Source organism: Melospiza georgiana, chromosome 2 (assembly GCF_028018845.1).
Source record: "Melospiza georgiana isolate bMelGeo1 chromosome 2, bMelGeo1.pri, whole genome shotgun sequence".
Lineage (NCBI taxonomy): Eukaryota > Metazoa > Chordata > Aves > Passeriformes > Passerellidae > Melospiza > Melospiza georgiana.
In genome coordinates, this window is record NC_080431.1 from 54,782,606 (window position 1) to 54,806,377 (window position 23,772).

Consider the following 23,772-nt stretch of genomic DNA (forward strand, 5'->3'; position numbering starts at 1 on the left):
TTAATACTCCTATTCATTTTACAGCAGAGTTGCTATGGACTAGAGCCTTGCTCATCATGAAAAATAATACAATTTTAACAATGGCATATTATTGTTAGAAGGAAGTACATCAAAGTGACTTAGCACCGTTTTAGAAAACTAGTTCTGAGAGTACTGTACTGGTGTAGCTTAAGTCACAAAACTATTGTTTTTTTTAATAATACTACTAATCTAAAATTCAGACTTGTAGTTTGATGATAAGATTATTTCTCTACTCAATTTTGTGTATTTTTGATTTGAGATTTTTGAGTGATAAAATCTCACTTTAAAAAATCAGTTAAAATGTCTTTCTTTTTAAATCTATTAGGAACAGTAAGGAAAGCATAGCTGAAAATACTAACAAAACAGGAAAGATATTTCAGCAAGTGAGTAAGTGTAACCATAGGGAAACATTTGCCAGAGGAGAATAAATTTGAGTGAATTGCTACATTAAGATGTGAAAACATAATCTATAAAGTCCTGCAGAAAATAATAATGAAAAAATAGGTCTTTCTGTTCATAAATACAGCTTAGGTACTGGTGGTCTTTAGAGATGCAATACCACTACAAATTCCAAGAATTGTTCTTTGATTGCATTAGAAACAGGCCTGGCTAAGACATAAATAGAATGTAACTATCTGTAGTTATATAAGGAATATAAGGTAAGGGAAACATAAATAGCATTTATAAAACAATCACCCTGCTTGCAGATTCTGCAAGATCACATGGCTGGCAGACACAGAAATAATTTCACAAATGAAAATGGAAGAAGAAAAATCCATGAAGATTGTGTTGAAGGTTTGATTTGTTTGACTTTCTCTAGGCCTATGAGGGTCTCCATGATTATCATATATATATATACAGATGTATTATATTCATGTTATGCATACATATACTGTTGTATATATGGAAATGTATAAAAAGCTGTAAAAGAGGAATTTGAGTTCTGTGCAAGAGGTGCTTCAAAATAGGTTACAGGATTTTTGTACAGTACTTAAAACAACTGGAAGAAATAATGAGAGTTAATTCAGTACTGGATCTGATAGTGATCAGGAAAAAAGGAGATGCTAGATCTAACATTAAGACCTTATAACTGTACAATACTTCTGGTTTAATAAAAAGGCCAGAAGAAGTGTAAACATACTGTGAAAAACACTGACAGAAAGACTGACAGAATGATTTTGAAGAGTAATAGCAAAAAGCTGGTTCAGAGTAACATTGCAATAGAATAAGAGAGAATCCACTGTAAAAAATGTTTAGTGAAGTATAAAGTTGGAGAAAAGGAAGAGGAACTGGAAAGGAGAACTTTAAACTTGCCATCATGCAAAGAAAGAACAGAAAGAGAGCTCAGACCATGTGATGCTATCTAAGAATGCCTAATTATCCACTTAATTAGTATAATTTGGCTAATATATTCTGAAAGTATGTGAAAATCTTAAAAGAATACAAGAAAGCAGATTTTTTTCAAGTTTCTTGAGCAGTTAATTTTCCTTTTTTTTCCCCCACAGAATAATACTGAATAAAAGGAAGTCCTAAGACCACTGTCTATGAATTGGATCATTTATTTGAAAAGATAGTTGAAGAAACAGTGAACAATAATGGTAATTGAGAATGTAGAAAAGTGTCTGAAAATATGAAGGATTCCAGATTCTGTACTGTTGTTCTCCTCAGTGGAGGTAGCACAAGGTAGCCAAGATCCTTTCCTACTCACAGGCTGAGAATTTGCCTGCTTTGGGAAGTCACAGTCAGCCTAACGCTGGTCTGTCCTTCACCAACAGCTCAGTCCTCTGTGCAGGTTTGAGACTGGCATCATATGAAGGTATCTCTCTACCAGTTTTTTGCTGCATTTAATTTCTTAGGTCATATAGAAAAGAAAATGCACCACAGCCCAGTTAAGAGCCAGTAGCAGACTATAGCTCACGTTTGCCTGGCTAACCCACCTGCTCTCCTGAGCCAGGGTAGCCTCATTTGTACTGTCTGCTACAAGAATCCCTAACCCATGCTATTCCTCAAATCCTGCAGTATTTTACCTGAGTGCTTGTTGGCCTCAGCCAAAAGTACACCAAAGAGAAGGCTAACAGTTAAAGGGTGTGGATTATTACATGGTAGAGCTCAAGTCTGTGCCTGAGCCCTCTCAGCTCAGTAACACGGATGTAACCTTAGGAACTACATCCAGTTGGCAATAATTACAACTGTACTAGCTTGTTTTAAATAAAAAATGCAATGGCATGAAAACCAGTAGTCTTACAGACTACTATTTCTTGACCAGAAATCTGAAAAATTGGTAATTTAAGAAAGTCAGAGGACAATAGAAGGGAAAACAGTACTTATCTGATGTGGAAGTATTTTAACATGGAAACCTGAAAGCCAGTCAGATGACTGAATATTCTTTTCAAGATAAGCAAGGTTACAATAAAGAACTCAGCATAGGACCATTTGGGTAAATAGATTTTGTTCACTATTAAAATACAGTTTGAGCTTCATCTACCTTGTAGGATAAAAGCCTGAAATATGCTTGTGGTATTTTATTCTGAGACATTTGAGAAGGAGCTGATGCTGAAGTGGGCATGCTTCAATATAAAATAGTCACCTCATCATGCACAAGATGGGATAAGGGCTCTACTGAATATTTATACATCTTTCAAACAAACTGATATGCAGTAATGTCTTGGAATGAGTGCAATATCTGTATTACTTGGACAGGTGTTCAGTATGTGATATAATTACCATTAGGTTCCAGGTCACCTTTTGACCTGTGAGGTCACCAGTTATTTCCATAGTAATTTCTAATTTTACAGGTTGTAGAAAACTATGTGAAGGCAAAACTGCACAAAAAGGGAAAATGCAATTACTTTCATAGACTTCTTTGTGACCTGGGATTAAGTGCTTAAGTCTGAAGACAAAATAAAAAAGGAAAGGAAAATGTGGCACATCAGACAATGCTGGACCATGATCAATTAGCATTCAGTTGAGTATTGTCTTTTAAGTCACTTAGAGGTAAAGACAGGAAATAAACTGCTCAAATAAAAACAAATACATATTCTGAAAGCAGTCAGCTACTCTGGTGTGTGGTGAGGTCATAAAATAACTAAATGAAAGAAATTGGGCAAAATTGTAGGATGCTATAGATCAAAGGAAAATAGCCAAGAGTTTGAGATGTAAGATTAGGAGTAGGGATTTGAAAACAGTTCTTAATATTAAATTATTCTTAATGGAATGCTGGTAAGAAAATAGACCATCATAACAACAATTCAGCATAAATTTGCCTGTAGATTTAGCATTTGGAGAAGCTGTTCTGCAGAAATGCAGGCAGCTTTTCTGGAGGAACAAACCGGCTGATCTGGCTTTACCATATTGCCATGGACCGGATGTGCAACAGTAGGGAACTGCATTATGAAAAATCCCTTTTGTAGTATGAATGTACAAATCTGTACATTTGGCTTGCTTTACATCAGTAGGATTATGTTTTTGCCAATACTAGAAACTACATTAAAAAAAGGAAGAGAATATCAATGGATACTATAAGAACCTGGAATTAGATGCACATAAAGAATAACATAAAGCAAATCTGTCACACATATTACATACCTAGCTGCATATAAAGAAATTTTCTTTCTTATAATGACCTTGTATTTTGAAAACGCAGGTGAATTATATAAAATTACAATGCTGTAATGCCCTTAAGTATAGTTTTAGAAAATTACATGAAACAGCCAAACAAAATATTTGAAGTTACCCACTTCTCTCTGGAGTACATTATATATGCTAAACCTAGTGTCTGAACTGCCAGAACTGGTAGTTCCTGTTTTGAGGTAAAGAGTTGCTTCAAGACTTCTGCAAAAAGAGATTCTGAAAAATCTTACAGCAGATAGGACGAGTGTGCTAAATAAGTCTTCATAGACTCCTCTGTTCATTGTGATTGCATTCAGTGCCCATCACTCCTGCTTAAATAATCACTTGTTGAAGGGATTGCCTGTCTATGTTTCCTGAGGAAGTGAGGGGGGACAGTTTTTAGGAGCTGCTGGAAGTATGGGAGGGAGGAGATAACTGCATTCAGAAGTTTGGCTGAAGGGTAGAGGCTTTTCTGGAGATTGAGATTGGGTGGCTCTGAGCAGGAGTGTAGTGCTGCAAGGAGTCCTTCAGCCTCTTTACTCATTTAGCCTGTTGAGAGCACATTAGGGATATTTTGCCCATTGATAGATTAACTAGATTACAAAGAACAACTGCTGCGTTTCAGAAATTCATTATGAAAATACTCTATGAATAAACTACATGAATAATAAAAAGCTAAACCAAACTGTAGAAACCACTTCTGAGAAGAACTTTCATATGTGATTATGGTATAGTTGCACAGTCTGCACAAGTGAAGTAGAGCAAAGAAGAGGGAAATCTGGGCTAAATATCATAAACTGCTCTGCAGTTTATCACTTCTTCTCCCCCTCACCTCCCCTGCCACCCCTGCCACCTTCTTTCCAAGGAAATAATTCAAAGATTCCTGGAATAAATCATCTGTGGTTAGAAAAAAAGTAAAGAGACTGGGATCTCTAATGGCAGGCATTTGGGAGTAAATATGAATACAGACAGTTGCTGCAGAATTGATCTGTTATTATCTTAAATCCTCTATTTCACTTTTCTTGATCCACAATATTTCTTTTTCATTCACACAAAACTCATTGAAAATAATGCAAAATAGGACATACTTTAACCACAAACTAGTAGTTGTGTAATCATCAAAAAGAGATTCCTAGTGTTCTTCAACTACCAACATCCTTCTAACTGTATTTCAGCAGACATTACCTATTTTGAGACAATAGAGATATGGGATGAGAGTCAAATCTCCCTTTTATTATAGTTGATTCTCCAAGAAAAACTGGATTTATGCCTGTCTGTCCATCCATCCATCTGTCCGCTTATTTATTAAGAATATTAAAATTCTTTTTTCAGCTGTTAAATGTAAAACTAAGAATATAGACAAAATCCTTCGTGTATCCAGTTTTTTGAATAAAGGGGGAAAAAAAAAGTGACTTACTTTGTATGCAAAGAAAATTGTCACTACTGATTTCCAAAAAAAAGTTACTGAAGGGATGTAGAGGTGTATTTTGTTTCAAGGGTCTGTGGGCCCTACTGCTCTACAGTTCCATAAAATTTCAAGTAGTATGGATACTACCTAGTTTTACAGATGAAGCAAAATCAAAGAACATACATGCAAAATTGTCAGAATAAAAATCAATGAGTAAAATTATTTGATCTCTGTGTTAAAATAAAGTCTACAAAAGAAAATTAATTTAATTTTCAGGTGAAGGGGAATCTATAGAAGAACACATGAGTGAAAATGTTTTTGGAAAGCAAAATTTATAAGGCATATTTCAAAAAAGTGGTATTTGTTTAGTCTAGAGAAGAGAAGACTAGGTAAAATAGTAGGATATCTGAAGATTATTGTGAAGGAGATGGCCACCAATGGTCTTTTGTACCTAATTGCAGAAGGACAAGAAAAAAAATCTTCATTTACAGTCAAAAAGAACAGGTTACATATTTAGAAAGTCCTTTTAAGTACAAGGACAGTTAAAGAATGGAATGAATTTTCTGGTGATGCTGCAGCATCTTCCTCATTGACAATTTAGAACAGATTAGACAAAATGTTTCTGTTATAATAATGCTCTTATATCTATTTTCTTCCATAATTGTTGGCTCCACGCAATAGATAACCCAAAATATTCAGTTGTAACTTGAAAAATAAATTTGGAATGTGGACATAAATTTGTATAGTCTGAACACATGACCAATCATCATAAATGCAGGTTTCTTTTTCTTCTAATAGATGTATTCTTGACTTTTCTATGCCTTTTTGTATTTTAATTTTCACTTATTTAAATTTGAAGTTTATTTATGTATAATTTCTGTTTACAGATCATCAGTAAGGATAAAGCATCCGACATGTTCATGCAAGCAGTGCTATTATTCTGCTTGCGCTGCTTGGTTTTCTGATCAGGAAGCTAATTTCAGCATTGCCAGTGCCCTTTTTTCTTGAATTCTACTTCTCTCTAGCACATGCTCTTCAGGTATGTATAGCTTTGTAGGTATTACAGGGAAATATTCTGAATTCAAAACACATGTAGTTTCTTTTAAGTCACATATAGATAAGTAGGGTTTGCTACTTGACAGAATTTCTGAAAAAGTCTGATTCCTAAACGAAACCAGAACTTTGATGGTGGATTTTACTTTCTGTGGTTAACAGGCTATTTTTACAGTGACAAATAAAGTCTGTTAGTAATAAAAATGAAACCTAGTATCTATGCTGTGATAATGGAACCCTAAAGTGAAATTAGTTAGTGATATTAGAAAGAATCACTTCTATTTCTGCTCCAAACCTCAAGTTATTTTATTTTCCTGTACTCAAAAACAATATCAAAGAAAATGTATGGTTCATGTTACCAACATTCATAGCCTTGATTAAAATGGGAATAATCCATGTATATGCTTCTGTTAGAGCATAAAATATATAACATAAGAACAAGAATATTGAAGGAATAAAGATCATTTGACTATTCAGAATACCAACAGACTTCAGTCTATTCAGAAAACTGGCTATCATGTCTGTTCTCTCTTAGAAATTCAACTTGAAGGATGATGAGAAAAGTATTAATAATTATTGCTGTTGTATTCGGTTTCTGATGAGAAAAGTATCAATAATAATTATCTTTTGTACTCTGTTAGATGTTTGAGGACTTATGTGTTTATATCAAACAATAATTAAAGTCTTCAAATTAAAGTGTTCATCTTCCAGTGGTTTTTCTTATATTGGTTCTGCAACAGGAAAGGCTGCGAACATTTGCAAATGTACATTTTATTCTACCTTCTTCCCTCAAATTGTGTTAGAAAAGTTTCACTTACTAGGTGCAGCTGTATTAAAAATGTGAGTATTGTAAAGAGAATCAAATAGCTTTCACTCAGCTAATACCTCAGAGAGGAAAAAAGAAAAGGAGCACCCCTTCAACTTTGTGGCTCATTTTATCTTGTTATCTTGATAAGGAACCAAGGGGTTCCAGTACGACTTTTTTTGTTTAATACTGCACCTGAACCATTTAGATTTACTTGGCTTTAGTTTATGGTTTGTTAGTTTTTTTTTTGTTGTTGTTGTTGTTTCTTTTTGAAGTAGGAGGCATCTTTTTATGCTGTTTGAGAATTAACTTAGAAAGAGACCAACAAAGTCTTAAAACTTCATGATGCAAGTCGATTTGAATAAAGATTGTTGTCAGCTTGAATAGAATTATTCAAAAATATGACTCACATAACACTGCACCTTTATATTAGTTCAGTTTATTTAGAAGGAAATCAGTGTAGAGAGAAGTTTTTAGAGGAACATGTCTAGCAAATAATTTTAGAATGCTTAAGTTACAGTTTTTTACAAGGATAGGAAAATATAATTCCTGGATAGAAGTGAATACTGCTTTTGAGAGGCCTCTAAAAGTTGCGTGGCTTGACTTCTCATGTAAGTCAGAAATGTAATTTCTGATCTCCTGAAGAGAGAATAATGGTTTTAAATTGCAAGATGCCTTAATCAGTTAAACAAATTGAGAAAAAATACTAAAGCTTCTTTTACTTACAATTGAAAACTACAGTTGTCTGGTTTTACTTGTAAGAACTTGCTTCTCAACATGTATATTAATTTAAGAACTTCTGTAATGGAACATTCGCTTTTACAGTTTGAAGTTGCAAATGCAAACTATATTTTTTAAGCTTTCCCATGTAATATTTTATTGAACAGTTAAAAAAATTGCTGACTAAAGAAAGTATTTCTGTAACCAGAGGAGATTTATTAGGATGAGAAATTTAGTTTTCCTGCATGAAGTCCAGTGCAACTACTACAGAAATCAATTCCCAATAAGATGACTGTATCTATTTTGAGTAGTATGGTACTCAGAAACATACAGTTAATAATATATAGATGGATATAACCCCCATTTTGAAAGGTGTTAATGAAATTATCATTAAATAATTTTTAAAATATTACTTACAGATTAAATATGGACATCCAAAACCAGAATAATTAAAAGGTGGTTAGGAAGAAAAAATATATGCAGTGAGGTAAACAGCCACATGCAAGGAAACTGGAATGATATAATATATATTTAAGTTGGCAGAAGAATATATGATTGGAGTAGAATTGGTAGAACATCATGTGCAGTTATTCTGAGTTATTCCATTTTAGCAGATTTAATTATGTAATGTAATCCCCGTTTTTAACATAAGTGCAGTTGGACTGAATGAGGTAGCACAAACTGCATATCAGAAAGATATATGTTGGAAAGTGTTAATATTTAGGAGTGTTAAGGTTTTTGGCCAGTTTTGAGAAATAAATAAGAAAATGTCAGAATTAAGAAAAATATTTTATTTGAAGAACTAGAAATTGCATTTCTATGCAGTTTTGGGCTCTTCAGACTAATAGTGTGAGGTACAGCAACAGCATAAAGAGATAATGACTTTATTAATTCAGTGTCTGTGTGTGTTAATTTATATAACCCAGTTTTCCATCTAAGTTGGCCAAAACGCAGACAGGTACTTTAATTGCCCAGTTTTTATAAAGAACATGAATAACTTTTCTGGGGTACTCTTGGATGCCTCTTTGAGTGGTTGCATAGAAGTGTTTCATTGCTGGTGTGCATGTGCCCCATGAGTGCAAGGACAAGTTATTTGAACAAAAAGGTCCATTAAATGGTATCAGCAGATACTTGAAGCACCCTCATGTCCACTGACCTCAGGCCATTAAATAGCCATGTGAATACAAATGTGAATGATTTAATTATTTCCATCATACCACAGAGATGGAAATCATGTACTGCGTGATTTACTTAACTTTAGTTGTAATAGTATAATTAATTTCATACAATAAATTAAGTCCCCTAATGACCTTTAGGAAAATACAGTTTGAGTTAACATACTAGATGTACCTCTTTTTATATGGATAATGGAGTTATAGGTTACTGGTGTTTAACATTTTCCCTAGCATGATTCTTCAGGGACCAACATATCCCATAGTTACATTTCCTCTTTCTGAGATGAAACAGAAAGCAGGGAAGGGAGGGAGAGAGTGAAGACTTCCCTTAAACAGAGATCAGTTTATTTCTAAATTCTACAAGTAAAGCTATAGTTATGATTAAAGATATTGTCTCTTTGTCAGTGTCCTAAAAGCTGGGATTCTGATCTTCTGGGGCATATCCATTATCAGGATCCACTTGTATTGGCAGGGAAGTCTGATGGAGGCAAGAGGAACATGAATTCCAGTACAAGCTGCTGCCCATACATGTAGAAGGGATAAAATACTCCTCAGAAATATGACATGTCTTTGGTTCATGTATTTTAAAGTTCAGGTCCTGAAAAGACTAATTTTACTGCTTGCATACTCTTTGCAGGGACCTTGATAGTGGCTGGCTTTGTGTTAAGTGCCTTATGTATTTATAGCCCCAATAGTAGTGACTGTCTTTGTATTTCAGCCTGGTGTCATACACAGTGCTGAGTGACTTGCTGGCCTCGTGGCTTTCCTCTCTCATTCTCTAACAAGCTGTCCAGTTTATTAGAAACAGCTAACACCAGAAAGAGGGTGTCTTCTACAACTGATTGCAGAAGCAAATGTACCATTCCAAATCAGGGGCAGAACCTTCTGTCTCTACAGGAAGGGTGAGAGACCTAACAGTTCAGTGTCAACTATCAGTGCCTCAGCAATTCTGCTTGCTATTTCAAATTCCAATTGGAGTAGTATCCATGATCTCCTAACCAATCACTAATCCTAAGGGATTTTGAACTGCCAGCCTGCAAGATGTCTATTTTTACATAGGGATGCATGCAGCAGAGAAAAGACATTAGATTCCTCATAGGAACTCTGGATTACATTACAGAGTCCTACCCTTGAGTCTTGTGAACCAAACGGGAATTTTCTGCTGACTTGGTGTTCGCCCTGCCTCCTCCCAGAAAAAATACCCATCACCAGAGCCGGCTTCAGAAGACAAAGCATTGAGGTGCAGTACCACAACAGATCATTGATTCAGTTCACACAAGTCTAAAACTGTATCTTCAACAATTCTCAGACTTACAGAAGCAACATCAATTTAAAACATTTTGTTACGGTTTTACTGTGAGACATCATATTATCAAGAGCTTTTTACTTCCCAGAGGAGAGGTTGTAGACAGCAACAGGTCAATTAAATCAGCCTCTAGGTCATCAAGATCAGTAAAAACCTCTCAGCATTTATAGTCTCTCCCAAAACATTTTGTACTTGAGCTACATTCTGAAAGCACAGCCTTGCAATGACCTGGTACTTGCTGCATCAGGTGTCTGGGGTACACAAAGGAGTCCTCTCCTCATTAAACTTTGAATGAATTAGACTCATTACAGTGTTGCCTTCTTACCTTGAAGTACCAAGGGTCTGGGGGACAGACAGATCTATTCAGAGACAGGGATCTGCTCACATTCAAAATCTTTGTGGTGCTTAGGAGATGCCTGCTCACCATATAAATATTTCAGTCAGTACTCTCTGCCTTGAACAATAAATAAATTTGGGGTTGTTTTTCAGGGACTTCCCAAACAAGTGCCAATAATCAACATGATAATTAATCATATATTTTTGTCAACAAGCCAGTAAGGGGCAAGATCATCCTCAGAAGCTTTTATGTGACATACAGCTCTAAGTTAAGGCAGTCAGAATGAGGAAATATTTGGGATTAGAGCTGAAAATGTTAGAGCCTTGAGCCTTTCTACCATCATATCAGCATATCTAGCCATCATAGCAGGGAGTCAATGGCACTGATCTGTCTTCCAGAGTCACATTTTTCAAATGAAGACTTCGAAATGTGTGCTTGCTCATAACAGATACAAATAGGTGTCCTGTTCTAACTAGAGGGATACTGAGAACTCCTGACAAAATGTTTTGTTTACTTGTTTATAACATGGGCTTTGTGTGCCTTTTTTTATCTTTCTTTGTGTGTTGTGAAACTTTCAGTACATTCTCTTTACCTGCTTAGCCAGACATCCCCTTCTGAAATAATAATCAGATCCTGCAGCCAAACCTGGTATGATTATAGCTGATAGACAGGGCGTTGCCTAAGTGAAATCTGCTGACAGAAACTATTTTGCAACAGTGCAGATCATTTTGTGTCAAATAGAGTCACTTTAACTAGAGTTACTCACAAACCTGAATGAAAAGACTTTCTGTTTGACTATCCTGGCATGGTCAGCCTCCCTTAGCCTCTTCTACTTCAATAGTACAGGACTGTTAAATAATTTGAACACTAAGTGGAGTTTATATAATTTCTCTAAAAGTGCATTTTTCAGTATTAGCTGCTTATCTTCTTCTGTTTAATGATACAATATACCTTAACCTGTAGTAAGATTTAGGAAAGGCTTTAGTTTATATTTTTACCTAACAATGGAGACCTGTCTTACCTGTCTGTATGATTTTTTACTAATAGAAACTGTGTTTTCCTGTCTGCCTGAGAAATATTTTTGTGTCTTGTAAAACACATTGCAAGGAAAATGGGAGAATACTGCATGAGTTAAGAATCTCCTACTGAAATAATAGGAAACTCTCACAAGCTTCTGTGGTTTTCATTATGATGTTAACTGTGCCCACTTAAGGTCTACTCTAGAAACAATGTCCTCCTCCTTTAGAGGAGGCTTGAACTACTTTAGCTTCAGTTTTCTGCTTCCAATTTTAGATAAAGTTTACGTTGATTCCTTGAGCTTTAGTTATTAGCAAGTAATTTTATTGGAATGGGGCTGATTTCTGTGCAGTGGCAAATTTTCTTCTTTTTATTTCCACTCCGCACGATTCTTTTAGATTCTGCTTGCAGAAAGACCAGCAGGGTTTTAAGAGCACAATATGCATGACTGCATCTTTTCCTCTAATGCATCTTTCCTAACAGTGGAAAAGAATGGCTCTCTCAGAATGTGCTCATCTAGGCTTCCAGTTCCCCAGGATCTTGGAAGGACTTCTTTGCAATAGCAGCTTCAGCATCTGCCACAGATAGCAGGCAGACTGGTGGTGGATTGGCAGAGCTAAGAAGAAATAGATATCCAGCCCTGGGGCAATGCAGTCCTCTTCAGACACTGTAGCTACAGCACCCCTCTAACAAACAGAAAAATTTGCATTTTCAAACCAGTAATAAATGTTTTAAAGTCACAAACAGAAAGGATGGACAGAGGTCAACTTTCCACCTTCTCTAGCAATGAAAGAATAAGGGTGCATCAGAGGACAGCAATAGGTCTCTTCGAAGTAAATAATACAATAAGTTGTATTACTTTATATGCTCATGGGTATTATACTCACAGCATTCCTTTACTAAAGACAGTACAGATTACCAAAGTTCTCACAAACTAAGGAGAGACTGCATAAGGGCCTGGAGGAGAGATCTAGTGAAAGTCACTGACTGGACAAACCACATCAGGTACAAGAAACCTTCCAAGCTAAAACAAAGTTGGATGCTTTAATGTATGGGCATTATCAAATGTTCTTGTCCTGGTCCTGCTGTTCACTGAGGGAATATTTGGATAAGAAGTGGCTTTTGTCAGCTATTGGACATGGTTAAATGTATGCCTGGCCTGAAGCAGTCTGACCTCTCTAGTATTCTTAAAGTTTGTTTAGGAATCATGACCTACTCCCAGTCTTTGCAAAAATGAAACAAAATACTTTCAGGACTGTCCCTTCTTTGAATTCAATCAACGAGAGTCAACCTTAGTCATTCTTATTCCTTTTACTGCACTCTCAACTTCCCAATCTGTACTATTTCAAAGATTTTTTGACATATGTTGATGAAATGCTTCTACCTCTTTTTTTTTCTCACCTTATCTTGCCCTTCCTTAAATCAAACTTTACTCATCTTTCTCTCTCTAGAGTCTTGTTGATGCCATTGTAATTCTGAGTAGTGACTTTTCTTGTTCCTTATACTGGCTTTCAGATTCTCTTTATTACAGAGAGGAAATCTTTGAGCGGGGCAATGAAAAGAGCAAGAAAAATCCATGGGATTCTATGGATCTGTGGATCCATAGAAAATCCATGGGATAGTGTTGTTTCCATCGCAGTAATTTGGGAGGAGGAGGAATTTTGTTCTCATCCATCTTAAGTGAATATACCAAATCCACAGATCTGCAATACCAATCTGTAAGTCATGTTCCAAAATGCAGCAAGCCAGAATCACAACTATAGGAAATTCTCAGAAATAACTTTCCTTCCCCTTTAAACTTGGGAAGGTGTCCTGACAGTAGATTTATCCTTCTAAGTCACTTTGCAAGGACAAGGAAGTTTTATGATAAGTCTCTATTTTTAGCAGAGATTAAGATGGTGAATTCTTATGTTCAGTTCCCTGGTTAGCACGAAGTCTGTTCAGTTTTCAGTAGATAGGCATCGATGCAGCTATAACTTGAGGAAGAGAACAATGGGTGGAGGAACAGGGAAGGATCTAGAGCTCTTCAATGCATCCTTTCACCCTTTCCCTCCTGCTGCTGGTAAATCTACCTCTGAACAGCCAGTGCATTAAAGAAACAGCCTATCCTGATTGGCTTCTTACTTCTAGTGCCTCAGGTACTGAGGAGATGAAGGCAAACCTCTGTGCCAGGGCTCTGTCTCTTTAACTCTGCATGTGCATCAGCAGGCACAGTAGGGACCCATGCTGGTTTCAACATATTATAGTATAAATGGCTATAAGAAAAAGGAGAGAACTCATGTTCTCTATTACTTGTGTGGTCTCTTGGAACGATTAATGACTTCTATATGTATGCTTTCTTTAAATTAAAAGTTTATTTCCTTAACAAGACCACTTAAAATTAATTATGAAATAAGGGCAGCCAGTATTAAGGTTAAATTTACTATAGTATTTTAAAATAACAAAATAAAAATACCATGCCACACATTTTTTATGTCAAAGTTTTAGATAAAGTCAAACCACTGAAGGGGTGGAAGTCACTGGCAGAGCATTTGGAATTATAACCTGCAAAATGTGGAACCAGCTTCTGATGGCTTTTCTTTTTCTCTTTTAAAGTACTCATCTACTTTATATTAATGACTAGTATGTTCAAAATTGAAAAACCTACTGGGAGATGAAAAAGCAGGTAATTCATTTTTTCTCATTAGGTGCGTGAATGAAATCTGAAAGAGGATGAGATGTACTAGTTGTACAGTCTTGAAGGTCATGCTAGCCAGAAACAATCACCTAAGTTCCACAACTAGCAGTAATTCATCCTTGTTGAATAAATCAGTTTTCAATACAGTATGTTCTGATAAGTTTTTTATTCTTACATGTTGTGTTCATTATAGATGTTTGATTTAACTGAGAAAAAATTAAGGTCTCTTTTGCTACATTTAAATTTAATTCCATTTTCCATCTACACACACACTTTTATAAATTATAATTGGAAGACAAAGTCATGGTAAAGAGAAGCCATTAAACTTTCTATCATAAGATGTAAAAATTAAGAATAAGAAGTCCCTTATATAAATGATTAAATAAAAATTGTGCAGGCATGACATCACAATCTAGATAGCAGAAAGAGTAACACTTTATAAAGAGGATATATTTAATTGAATAAGAGTCTTTAAAATGAAAGGGGAAAAAAGGAAATATAAAACTGGGCCAAAATAGACTGCATGAGACAAGGCTATTCTCTTTTCTGTTTTAAAAGGTAGCTAGAATTGGTAATTGAACTCAGAGACACCAAGCAATTCACCCAGTCTGCCGATAACATGCACTTGTAGTTCTGGGTCCTAAACAAACACAATATGGGCCTTGCAAGTGCTTTAGAAAGGCCTGGTTAATAATCAGTTGTCAGGAGTCGCCTCTGACCCGCACGGGCCCTCCTTCCCAGGGAACAAAACGCAGCATCTGCTGCCTGTTGGAGCCATCGCGGTGCGGAGCTGAGCCCCTGCCACCCGCCTGCCTCGGCTCTCTGGCTGCATGCGGCAGGGAAACCCGCGTCTGCAGCCTGGCTTCAGAGCCGAGGAAAGAGAGCTGGGCAGCTGCGCTACTGAGAGCTGCCTCACTCCAAGGGAGAAGGAGATGACCTGGGGTTAGGTGACCCTGACTATCAAGTGTGTTGTCTTGACAAACAGTAATTACTTGACAATTGCGCTAGGCTTGGGAAACGTATGTTATCGTGTTTGTGCCGTATCTACTGATAGAGATTGTTTTCATTACACATCCTGGGTATTTCTAACTCTGCTGAAGCTACTGATGTGTGAAAACATAGATAAGTTCAAACTAGAGGTCTGGAACTTGAAAGTCTTCAACTTGAAGGTCTCTTCTTTGTTTGAGTTACTCCTTTTGGCTAGAGGATGTCTGTCTTTAACTCAAGAATCAGTCTATGTCCAGTATGTCCAGCATCTACAGTGGTCTTTCAAATGCTGGGTTGTTTTTTTGTTTTCTTTTGTTTTTTCGTTTTGTTTTGTTTTGTTTTGTGGTTTGTTTGCTTTTTTGTTGTTGTTGTTGTTTTTGAATGCTGTCTTTGTTAGAGCTGGAGGAGTTTCAATGAAAGAATATCTTAGTTTTGTGTTTGGTGAATGCTATTGTCATCATTATTTCCCTGTATAGGTTTCAGCATTAAGGCTGTTGGACACATTATTAAGCAATCTACACTCAGGGCTCAGTACTCAAGGCGTATGCAGAATTTCAGCATTAATTACATATTTTATACTTGGTAAGAAGAAGGGGTTTTTTTATCTGTACTGTAACAGAACTTCCTTTTGAACTACTGTCTACAGTTATGGTTTCCTCCCCTTTCGGCAGAAGTTTCAGTGGTAATATAAATGTGAGCCTCTTCCAGTTGAAAACAATCTTATTTTATTTGAAATACAGTATTCCTTTTTCTGAAAACTTGCTGAGTCTCTCCCTGAAATAATCTCATCTTTTTATATTTTTCCTTACCCCTTAATATGTCTGCTTAAGTATTGAGAAACTTCACAAGTACAAGAAACATGTAGGGAAACACACAAGATTATTGGAAATTTTTGTGGGGTATAGATTGCTAAAATAAAAGAAAGGAAGGGTAGGAAGCATGCAATGTATAGCACTCACAGGAGCTCAAGTGGTTAGGGAGGTGTATTAAAGAAAGGCAGCAGGAGTCTGTCAGTACATGGTCACTCATGACCTCAGGGGCATAGAGACGTAGAATCCTTGTGACATGATTTGCAAGAGAATGTGTGGGCTTTGATTCACTCATTTACACAGCATCAGAAAGTAAATAGGAGACTACTTTCTTATTTGATGAAGACTTCAGTCACTCAGATCTGCATCTTCCATTAAACTTATCTTTCCTTCCGTTTTCATGTTCCTCTTTCCTGTTTCCAGCAGACTCTCCCTCTAGAATGATGACTCTTATGCATAAGAAAAAAGACAGTTTTGCTATTACTTGTAAATTTGTTGTCATATGACACAACCTGTCATTATTTTCCTTCTTGCTTTCATATGAAATATCTCCCAGTCTGTATCTTGAAATTGTGCATTATTTGCAACTACCATTGTAATACCTAGATGTAGTTTACAACTTTTTATCTGTAGACCTCAAGCTTCTTTGAAGCCTGGAATGAGATTTTTTTCCTTTAAAACTCTCAGAGCTCAGGTAATGGTGGCTGAGGCGAAACTAAACAGGATTTATTCCTTCTCACTGTTAGGCCATTTGACAGATAGATACAGCTCTTCTAGCCCCTGAGTGCCACAGGCTCAGCACAGCATTTATGCAGTGCTTTGTGCAGACTCCTTCTCCCAGTGCAAAACTTGCCCTATTCCCACAGGAGGTGGCTTATGGCTTCCTTCCACAGCTCCTGCAGGAGGATCCCTGGGTGAGATATGAGGCTTTTAGTGCCCTTTCCCAGTCTGGTCTTAATTTCTAATGTGAAGAGAGTGGAATTTCAATCACTGTAATTTTGGGTTTCTTTTTTTATGTGGAGATATGATATGGCATGGGAACTCCCCTTAAGAGAGACCTTCAGAGTTGGATTGGCCTCTTGACATCTGTTAGGCATTGCTAACTAGGCACCTTGCCTTGGGAACTGTGAGTTTTATATTTTGAAAAAGACAAATGTACAGGTAAACAAAATGTTGCTTAACACTTATTTCAGATCTTGGAATATTTTTGACTTTTATAACCCTGATATGTGTAGCATGGGCATATCCTGTAAGCATTATTTTATCTCTTAGATTCAGTGAGATGTAAGACAGTTTTAACTGTCCCTATCGTAGAATGGAAAAGCCATTGGTGAAATTCTGAGTCAAGGACAGGGTTATGGCCCTTGTTTAGACTTCCATTCCAAACTTTGGCCAAAGCACCATCCATCTTCCACCTTGATATAGATTTAACATCAGCAGTGTGATTTAACTTGAAGTGTCTATAGGAGCAGTAACCATAAACCTGTGCTCAGACAGTAGGATGAAAGTCAGAGCAATTCTGTTCTTTAATGTGTTAATCAATCCTGTTTATTTAAGCATATTCAGGAAATTATAGTAAGTTGCTTAACTTACCTTTTAATTTATTTACAGGTCTACTTTGCCTGTAATGCTGAGCTATTGTGATAGTTTGATTTTTATGATTTGCATCAAGTGTGAAGCTTTCAAAGCCATGTATCAAAGGTAAGTTATTTCAATAATACTGATATTTGTATATGTCCCTAAAAATATTGTATGTTTATGGGAGAAGTTTTCATCACTTTATTGAAGACTCAGCTCTGTTGAGAAGTCACAATCCTGAGTAAAGGGTGTTATGAAGCAGTAGGAACTCCTGCAGGGAGCTCTGACAGATATTTTCTCCCAGTGCTTGCCAGTGTAGTGAGGAAGTGTGCGTACTGCACCAGCTTTTAAAATAGTGCAACCTGATCCTTTCTTTACAGCTCAGAGGATGGGGGTGGGGAGTGAAGGTGAAAGAATAGGAGTCCATATTCTCCTCCTCCTCATTTTGGGTCTGGTTTTCTTTATTGAGTGAAGAGAGCATTAATTGTGCCTGACTATTATGAGAAAGGACCCTTTGCTCTCACCCTTCACATTTCTTGTGACATAAGCCAGGTTTAATCTCATCCATGTTAGGAGAAACTAAGAACACTTTGCAGTGTCATAATGAGATTCCCCCTCATTTTCATTTTCCCTCAATGGTATGTAAATCATTGCTTGTAAGGGATAAAAATCTGTAGGAGTTATGAAACCAAAGTGATTGCACCAATGTGGAACTCCTAGTTAGCCTGCAGTGTTTATCGCTCTCCTTAGTGTAATAAAACTGAGAAGAAACACACTTCAAAACAAAAGAGGCCATCTAATCTTTCTCTCTCTAACTAATAAAAGTAAAATTGACAAACTAATTTAAATTACTAACTAAATATTTAAAAACAAGGATGGACAATGTGTAAGTCAGCAAATTGTTTTGCTGAGTGTTTCACTTGTGTATAGGGTTTTAAAAGTTATCCAAATATAGGAGTTTATAGATTTAACTTAGAAAGATTACCAAAATTAATATTTAGTCAGTAGTTGTGACAGCCAATCAGTACAGTGTGGTACAGTGGAATCTTTGTGGATTTCATTGTTTTATGAAAAATTATGTTCATGCAAATAATACATGCAGACAGAAACGAGGATACTGTGTCCTTAAAAAGTACAGTAGTCTCAATAATCTGTTTTTCTATCTAGTGTTGACTAGTTTTCAGCATATTTATTTTTTACTTCTTTCTGGAGTCTAAAGGCATATTTCTCATCTGGTGAACTACTACTGACTTCTTAATTTCCATTCATCAAAGTATATTCATTTGTACCTGTAATCCATGCTAAGAACACTTTTTTGAGTCTGTGCTAGGTGTTATCTTGTGTACACATTGTGGACACATTTTGAAGTGATGCCCTGTCTAGCTAATATTATCTATACACGTGTTGTATTCACAATGCTAACTGTACAGTTAAAAAAATACTAATGTGAACTAAAATGGTACTTTAAAATGTTACTTTTTATGAAGCATTAATGCCAAATTTGAAAACTGCTCTATTAGACATCCATCAATATAGTTAGAAGATAAGACCCAGAATCTAAAAGTAGGTTCAAGAGAAGGAGCTGAGCAATATGAGATACTAGATATGAAACCTGCATAAGGGTTCATCCAAGAATGCTGTCAGCCTTTAGTTAGAAGTATCATGCCATCACTGGCCAACTGCTGGAAGGAAGCAAGAGTCTTCCTTTCTTAACCACTTTCCACAAAACACCAGTTACTATAAAAGGACAGCTGGATCTATCCTTCTTTCTTTGTGCACCTCAGGCTCCGTTTTTTAAAACTTCTTTTTCTCCCCCTGTATGTCATCCATTGTAAATAACCACTACACTTTCCTGCTGTAAGTAGTACTGTCATATGGCTGCAACAACATAAAATGGACATTTTGGATAACATAAGAGCGGGGTAGAGGCTTCTAAAAAGCAGTAACTGGACTTGCAATCTTGTTAGTTATGCATGGCTGCTGCTTGTTAAAGTGCTACTGTGCAAAAGCTGAAACACTGGAACTGCCTGCTTGCAGAACCAGGAAGACTGTGCTGTCTGAATCAGTCAAATTTCCAAATGTAAGTTAGTAACACCATTTACAAATGAAGAGATGGAAATGTGTCTACAGTTTTAAATGAAAGCTGTAGAAATCCATAGCATAGGCCTTTATGGTGATCAGAGAAAACTGCTTGTTATCGTTAGGAATTATAGGGCATTAAAAACCAAAAAAACAGACAAAAAAACCTTGGGATCCTATATACAGAATAAGACTACAAAAAAAAAAAAAATTAAAAGTATCAGACATCAAATGGTACAGACAGACTGGTCACATATACAGTAATGCAGCAGTAGTTGACCGATAATCTTTTTCAAGTGTGAAAAAAATAAAGAAAGGGGTCATTCAGCTAATAATGTGCTAAATTACTCATTTATGTACTTCAAGTATCAAAAGAAAAGCAGAGTTAGATAAATTAATAACAAACAAGCCTTATTTTTATAAACACAAAAAATTATATTGATCTTGCAGACTTAAAAAGCCTTCCTATGGTAACATTAAACTGAATAAAAAACTACATACTGTACATATTAAAATACAGGTTTCAACCCCAGTCACTTAATACAAATTCACTCTTCTTTGAACTCTAGTAACCCAACTCTAATCTCCAAGGAGTTTTGAAAGTTAAACCAGAAAGGACTGACAATGTGAGGAGGTATGTATGTGTGTGTGCATAAACACATGCACACATATACGTTGTTACCTAATCGATAAATTTAAGATATACATATCTTAAAAGAGAAAGTAGATTGATACCTAATACCTTTATGTGTGGGATATTGAATTGACATTTGTTTATTATCTCAGGAAGTGTGACAGATCTGTGGAACAACTAATACCAGTTCAAGGCCAGAATTTAGGGGAAAGTTGGTTTGAGGTAGACAGAAACTTAGCTCATGGCAGTGGGAGTTGGCTCCAGTTCCTGTGCCTCAGTCATGAAGCCATGTCCCTACCCAAGCTGCTTTTCCTATCCACCTAATACATCTAGCCACCTTTTGTTTTCAGAGAACAGGCGGTGTTGGGGCTTGCTTTGTACTGTTGCCACTTTAATTCTTTCTGTGTCAAGCTGCAGAGCCGCAGCCTGGCAGCAGCACTCGAGCTCCAAGTGCAGCAGGAGTAGGGAGCCCTGGAGGAGCCAGTCCCAGCTCTCGGTCACTGGCCAGCCCATTGCTTGTACAAGTTAGCATGCTTAAGTTGACATTGATCCCTCAAGGGACTAGCTACCAGCTAAACAAAACTGGAGCACAGGGCTAGCCAAGCATAGATTCTCTGTGACCCTGTGTCAGGACCTGTCATCCTGTTGTAAAAGCCAGCTATGTTACCTCCTTGCCCTCTGAGACTCCCAGGGAATCCCCGAGTAAATGAAGAGGGGAGTTATTTACATCTCCTTCATGTCTCCAGACCAATCTTTTCTTTTTCTTAAAAACAAAACAAACCAAAACCCCAAGAGATAATGGAGTACTTTAAAAAGGCATATTTGTTCCCTTATGACGGCATATTCCAAAAAGCAATAATAATTTAATCTATTAATTATAGATAATGGAAAATGTGGCAGCATCTCTGTGGTTAAAGAAGTGAGCATACTGTCATTGACGGTAGCACAACTGTTGTACACAGCTGGGAAAGGCAGACACATTGGAATATTACTGGTGGTTTAGAATATTTAGAAGCCAGGAGTTCTACTAAGTCTGTTTAATATGCTGAGGGTAGAAATGCTCATTTGCTTTTGCAGAGGAAATAGAGCAAAGATACACCACAGCAGAGAAAGCTAGCAGGACAAAGGAGATACTATTGACTCATTCCAGACTGCCGACTTAGCAGCTCAACTTTGTTTCCTTTTAACTTTTGTAACAGTAGGAGCTCAAAGCTTCTCAGTCTATTTTCTGCACAAATAGAAACACCCAGACTTCAAAAAGTAATATGCTTTGAAGAACCCCAAACCATTAACACATTAAAAACCGTGTGTACTATTAAACAAGGCTTCGTGGTTACTTGAATTTTGCACGAAGTAGATGCTGGTGTTTTGGTAGTAATTTTTACACTGCTGCATTCTGGCAGACAATTCTTGACAAATATCAATTTGTAAAGCACTTTTTGTTGGTTTTAGTGTGGTACAGTTTTATTGACTTTGCAGTGGGTAAGTATTGCTTCAATATTTTCACAGGCTGAGTAAACCCCACGACACTTTTTCCCAACTCAGTAGCACATGGCAACAAGTTTCTAACCCTATAACATTACACTTGTAACACCGGGGAAAGCACATGATGTTTGATATTTCGATTGATATTTCGATTTTGTCCTCGGTACTGAAGTCTATATACCTAAAAAAAAAATTATTGTCCACTTTGGACAACGGAGTGTCCAGGGCCATCGATATGACAGCTTCTACGCTGACGGTGTCCCTGTCCCAAAGTCCCATCAGGACCGTGCTCCCCGGTGAGAGACCGGCCCCCGCGCCCCCGCTGTAACTTCACAGACCCGCCAGGCTTGCAAATACACCTCGCCTCTCTCACGAGTTATCCCTTCTGCAGCGTGCGCCTAAAACGTCACACAACGTCACAAACAAACCCATCGGCATCGCGTAAGCCACGCCGCTGCTGGAGCGTGTGAGTTGGATTTGACTTTGGATGCGCCCGGCCCCGGGCCCGGGGGGCCCCGCAGCCCCTCCGCCCCCTCGGCCGCGCCCCGCGGAGCCGCTGCCGGCGCCGGTGCCGCGGGGCGGGGGCCGGGCCGGGCGGGGCGCCCCTGCTCAGCCGCGGCGGCGGGGCCGCGCCCCCCCGTTGGCGCGGCGGGCTGTCACTCAGGCGACGTCACAATACGCCTGTGTGAGCGCTGTAAACACTCGGGCGGGCGTGTGTGTGTGTGCGAGTGACGCGGGGGCGCGCCTCCCCGCCCCCCAGCTCCCCCCCGCCGCCCCCAGGGTGGCACCGAGCCGGCCGGGGGGGCGTGAGGCGCGCCCCCGGTTGTTTCCCTGCGCGCATGGTAGCGGCACGAAAGGTAGCATCACTGGAGCAGGGGATGATGTAATTCTCCCTCCGGCCAGTGACTGCCTGCGCTTGCACCGATCCGACTTGCAAACCGGAGGGGGGGTGGTTTTTTTACGCGTGATCGTATCAGCATCTCCTGACGGCGCACCCCCCCCCCCCCCCCCAACGCCGCTTTAAACCCCGCTCCGCTCATCCCTCCCCTCCCGGGGGCACGGAAGAGGGATGGGGCTGGGGGAGGAGGGGAGCCCCGCGCCGTGTGTGCAGGGTAAACACGCCAGTGAGCGCCGCGCCGAGCGGTAAACAAGTCTGAGGTGCCCTCCGCCGCACGGCAACTTGCTGCGGGCGGGGTGTCCCCCCCGCACACACACACGCACGCACGCACACTCACTTCCCCCTAACAAAAGCCCGTTTAATATTAATATTAACAAAAGCGTCAGCTTTTGTTCGGCGGGCGGCAGCCGCCGTCCCCTCTCCCGATCACCTTATTTCACCGGCGGCCCCCCCGGCCAAATCCACGAGTCCCCTACGCCCCGTTCCCCCTGCGCGCATCCCCGCTCGCTCCGCGGCGCTGTCCCCTCACCGCCTCCGAAGCTCCCCCCACTTCCCCGGAGCTCCTGGTCCCTGCTGCCCGCTCTCTGGGGCAGCAGGCAGGTAGGCGAGCGGCCCCCCCCCCCCAGTTCCCGAAAAGGCAGTAGCTAAATGGCACTTACTGTCAAGAGAGAGGGCGAGGGAGGAAGCTCTTCTCTCGGTGCAAAAGCAAAATAGCCGCTCGCAGGACGTTGCCAGCTTAGGAGGCAGCAAGAGAAAATAAAAAAGATCTTCCAGTAGAGAGGGGGGGAGAGGGAGGGAAGGAGAGAGAGGGAGGAAGGGAGGAGGAGGATTCGCCTTTTAACCAGAGAAAAATAAAATCAAAAAATAACCTCGTGTGTGTCCCCCCCCCGGTTGCCTTTTTTGTGCAGTTTCAGCAAAGCTGCGAGGAAGTTGGTCCTTTTGTTCCACTATTTATAGATTGCGTCAACATTGCGAAAAGGAGAAGGCGGAGCGGTGGCACTTACTCCTCGCCGAGGGGTGGTGGGGGAAGATATCGGGGTGGAGGGGCGGGGCGGGGCGGGGGGAGACGGGACGTGCAAGCCCGGCGAGTACAGGCGACTTCAGCCCTCTCCCCCACCCGCCGCCGCCGCCGCGACCACGGGAAGAGCCGGGCGGTGCAGCCGCGGCGGCGGCG

General features: G+C 38.8%; 1 long non-coding RNA gene across 2 annotated transcripts in view; it reads right to left on the bottom strand.

The window, feature by feature from the left end:
- Nucleotides 1-23,526, bottom strand: part of LOC131096070 (uncharacterized) — a 75,525-nt gene extending 51,999 nt beyond the window's left edge. For both annotated transcript variants that reach the window (XR_009115957.1, XR_009115958.1), the window contains exon 1: nucleotides 23,258-23,526. This is a non-coding gene — a long non-coding RNA (uncharacterized LOC131096070). The remainder of the gene's footprint in view (nucleotides 1-23,257) is intronic.
- Nucleotides 23,527-23,772: the final 246 nt, after the last annotated feature.